This window comes from Pistacia vera, unplaced genomic scaffold, assembly GCF_008641045.1.
Source record: "Pistacia vera cultivar Batoury unplaced genomic scaffold, PisVer_v2 Contig270, whole genome shotgun sequence".
NCBI lineage: Eukaryota > Viridiplantae > Streptophyta > Magnoliopsida > Sapindales > Anacardiaceae > Pistacia > Pistacia vera.
This window is the reverse complement of record NW_022196080.1, coordinates 1,152,657-1,157,600: the sequence shown is the minus strand read 5'-3', so window position 1 is coordinate 1,157,600 and position 4,944 is coordinate 1,152,657.

Below are 4,944 nucleotides of genomic sequence, written 5' to 3'. Positions count from 1 at the left end.
GCGACCTCCAACGATATCCCTATAACAGGGATACAAATTGGTGTCGAAAGGCAACCACCTGCCGAGCGACATGGAAAAGCTCCCCAGCCTGCCACTGCTTATCCACCGATGAAGAAGACCACAGCCTTGAAGTAATTGATATATTCTCTTCGTTGCCCTGATACTCTCCCAAAATCTGGTTAACAACTAGTAGGGAGTCTTTATTGATGTCGATCATATCTGACCCCATTTCTCTTTCTAGTCGTAGACCAGCAAACATCGCCTGATATTCAGCCTCATTATTCGTAGCTTTGAATCCTGTAAATAAACGTAATGAATATTCACACTTTATATTCATAGCTTAAAAGGATACATATTTATATACACTTGTAGTGTTCTAAACTAGGTAGGTGACCAATCTAAATTAGGATAGAAGTGATCCCTATAATCAAGGATTTTAATGTGATCCCTATAATCTAGGAAGTCATATACATTTATAACACTCCCCCTCAAGCTGGAGTATAGATATCAATCATACCCAGCTTGTTACAAAGATAATCATCTTGAATCCCAATTAGAGCCTTTGTGAAGATATCTCCCAATTGTTCTCCAGTCTTCACGTACCCAGTGGAAATCAGACCTTTCTGTAGTTTCTCATGGACGAAATGGCAATCAATCTCAATGTGCTTTGTTTGTTCATGGAACACTGGATTAGATGCAATATGAAGAGCCGCTTGGTTATCACACCATAATTTCGCTGGTACTGAAGTTTCAAGGCCTATTTCACAAACAAATTGTGTTATAGCCCTATATTCCAACTCTGCACTTGATCATGACACGAGATTCTGCTTCTTGCTCTTCCATGATATTAAATTTCCTCCGACAAAGACACAATAGGCTGATGTGGATCTTCTATCTACCTTGGAACCTGCCCAATCTGCATCTGAGAAACATTCAATATGAGAGTGACTATGATTGGCATATAATATAACGTGTCTAGGGGCTCTTTTCAAATAACACAAGATCTGCTCCACAGCCACCCAATGATGAACTGTTGGGGAGGCCATAAACTGACTGACAACATTTACTGAATATGCAATATCTGGACGAGTCACTGTAAGATAGTTCAACTTCCCAACCAATCTTCTATATTTCTCAGGATCTCTAAATAGTTCACCATCTTTCGTAAGCTGCACATTAGGAACCATCGAAACACTACATGGCTTTGCCCCCAATTTCCCTATCTCAGTTAATAAGTCGAGCACATATTTCCTCTGAGAGAGGAATATACCTCGTTTGCTCCTTGTAACTTCAACCCTCAAGAAATACTTCAATATCCCTAAGTCTTTTGTGTGGAACTGGGTATGGAGAAAAGACTTAAGAGATGTGATGCCCACACTGTCACTCCCAGTAATAACAATATCATCCACATACACAACTAGAAGAATGATGCTATTTTCAGACTTTTTGTAGAAAATAGAATGGTCAGTTTTACATTTCAGCATACCAAATCTCTCAACAGCCTGACTAAACTTTCCAAACCAAGCACGAGGACTCTGTTTTAAACCATACATAGATTTGCGAAGATAACATACTTTCCCATACTCCCCCTGAGCAATAAACCCAGGAGGTTGCTCCATATATACCTCTTCCTGAAGATCGCCGTGAAGAAAATCATTCTTGATGTCTAGCTGATGCAAAGGCCAATCATAAGTAGCTGCCATAGAGAAAAACAGCCAAATAGAGGTAAACTTAGCCACAGGGGAAAAAACAGCCGAATAGAGGTAAACTTAGCCACAGGGGAAAAAGTATCAGAATAATTAACTCCGTAAGTCTAAGCATATCCTTTAGCAACCAAACGAGCTTTTAGTCAAGCAACTGATCCATCTGGATTAACTTTAACTGTAAACACCCATTTGCATCCAATTGCCTGTTTCCCTGAAGGTAAATCTACCAATTTCCAAGTACTATTGTCATCTAAGGCATTCATTTCCTCTATCATTGCATTACGCCAACCAGGATGAGAAAGGGCTTCATGAACAGTTTTAGGGATAGTAATAGAATCAAGAGAAACAATAAAGGAGCATGATGAATGTGACAAATGATCATAAGAAACACAAGAAGAAACAAGATAAGGACACTGTCGTTTACCTTTTCGCAATGCAATAGGAAGATCATCACTTGAAACTGGATCGGATGATGAAAAAGTTAGTGCCGGACATGAAACAAGAGGAGGTGGACGACGAGAGTAGACTTTGACAAAAGCAGGATCAGAGATAGGAGCCCATGTAGGAAGCGTAGGAATAGTGACAGGGTCAAAGACAGGAGCTAGTTCAGATATTGGTGCAGGGGAAGTGAAGGTATAAACTAACAAATCATCATTGTCATCATCCTTCGGACGATCTGCAGGAGAAGAGGGAAAGTATGGTGTTTCTTCTAGAAAGGTAACATCAATGGAAACAAGATACTTATTAAGACTTGGACAATAACACCGATATCCTTTCTGAAGTTGAGAATAACCAAGAAAGACACATTTTAATGACTTGGGATCTAATTTAGTGACTGATGGTCGAACATCCCGAACAAAGCAAGTGCTACCAAATACCCTAGGTTCAAGAGGAAATAATGCTTTGTTAGGAAAAAGAATATTGTACGGGGTCTCACCATAAAGGACAGAAGACGACATGCGATTAATCAAAAAACAGGCGGTGGAAACGGCATCAGCCCAGAATGGTTTAGGAACATTCATTTGGAATAATAAGGCTTTGGCAGTTTCAAGAAGATGTCTGTTTTTCTGTTCTGCTATTCCGTTTTGAGATGGAGTATCAACACATGAAGTTTGATGAAGAATGCCATTCTGGGTCATGTAATTTTGAAAAGAAACTGACAAATATTCTTTTGCATTATCACTGCGCAATGTATGAACAAAAACATTGAATTGAGTTTTAATCTCAGTACAAAAAGCACAGAAATAAGAAAAAAAATTAGAACGATTTTTCATTAAGAATAACCAAGTCATACGAGAATAATCGTCCACAAATGTAACAAAATATCTAAAACCAATTTTAGACAGAAGTGGACAGGGACCCCAAACATCAGAGTGAACTAATTCAAAAGGAGAATTAGCTCTTTTATTGACTCTAGGACTAAAACTGACACGATGATGTTTAGCAAACTGACATGACTCGCACTCTAATGTAGACACTTCATTAAACTGAGGACACAATCTCTTCAGTGAAGGAAGAGATGGATGGCCCAAATGACAATGTGCTAGAAACGGGGATGCAACACTAGAACAAGCGACATGTGTAGATTTTGGTCTGTCGAGAATGTATAAACCTCTAGATTCATGTCCTTTACCAATAATCTTCTTCGTCGTAAGATCCTGAAACAAGCAATAATCAGGAAAGAATAAAACACAACAGTTAAGAGCATGAGTAAGTTGGCTAACAGAAATCAAATTGAAAGAAAAATCTGGTAAATGTAAGACATTTGACAAGGGAAGCTATGGAGTAGGGGTAACTGTGCCAGACCTAAGAACGTAGGATGGTGACCCATCTGCTAAAGTCACATTCAAAAGGGTTTTTGATTGATAAGTAGCAAAGAGACTGGGATTACCTGAGATGTGATCTGTTGCACCAGAGTCAATGATGAATTTATAGGATGAGGAAATGAGACATGTATTTGGCTTACCTGAGTCAGCCATAGCCGTGACAGGAGTAGGTGAAGCCTTTAATGATTCTTGGTACAATGAAAACTTGGCAAATTCATCTACAAAGATAAGAATTGACTGATCCGAAGTATCATTGGTGGATGCAACATGGGCAGAGGGATTTCTTCTATTTCTGTTCTGAAGCTTTCTACAATCACGCTTCATGTGTCCTGGCTTATGGCAATAGTGACACACAATTCCTCCCATATTACTATTTGACCCTCCTTCTTTGTTGCCACTTCCAAATTGTGATCGTCCAGATTCATAGTCATTCTTTTGACTGACGAGAACACTACTAAACTGAACGAGTGGGGTACCTTTTGCGCGAAGTACCCTACTAAAGACATCCTGCAATGAAGAGATCTCTGGACTGGCTAGAACTTGAGACTAAGCAGTCTCAAATTCAGAAGGAAGACTTGCAAGAAAACTCATGACTGCCATTTGCTCTCGTTGTTTTTGATGAACTTTGATGTCAGCACTGAAGGGTAACAATATGTTCAACACTTCATAAGTCTTCTTAAGCTCCATAAAATAAGCTGTAAGAGACTTATCTTGTTTCTCTGCATGGTAGAATGCCTTACACACTTCATAAATATGAGAAACATTCCCTTTTCCAGAATACAGAAACTCCAAATAATCCATCAGTTCTTTAATAAACTCACAATGATTAATTAGGCCAAGTACCTCACCATCAATAGAGTTTTGTATTTTTAGAATCAACCGAGCATCATCCTGGAGCCATGTCTTTTTCGAATCATCCTCAGGTGGATCATCAGTCATATGATCATCTTTATCAATACTCCGCAAATATAGTATAATAGTTTTACGCCAATCATGGTAATTAGTTATACCAATGAGCTTATGTTCTGTAATTTTCGATATCGTCGGTATCATTTCCATCACTGGCTTTGTATCAGACATGTCTTAAATAGATGATAATCCCAATGCACACCAACAAACGGTTAAAACAAAGCAAACTAACTAAATTTCAGTGACACACCAAATCAATCAACAGTCACCACCAACCAAAGGCCACAGCAAGTAAAAAACCAATAACCAAACGAAAACAAAGTGCCAAAAGATCACAACTAAGTCCTCAGAAATATCCAAACAAAGAACAACAGTGAACCAGTAAGAGATTACCCAATCCAGCATGAAAATGTGCTGTACAAGTACCGGTGAAGCAAACAAAGAGAATCAGAGGAGAAGTCAGCTGTGCACATGCTCTCACGTGCCGGCACGTGGTACTGTTC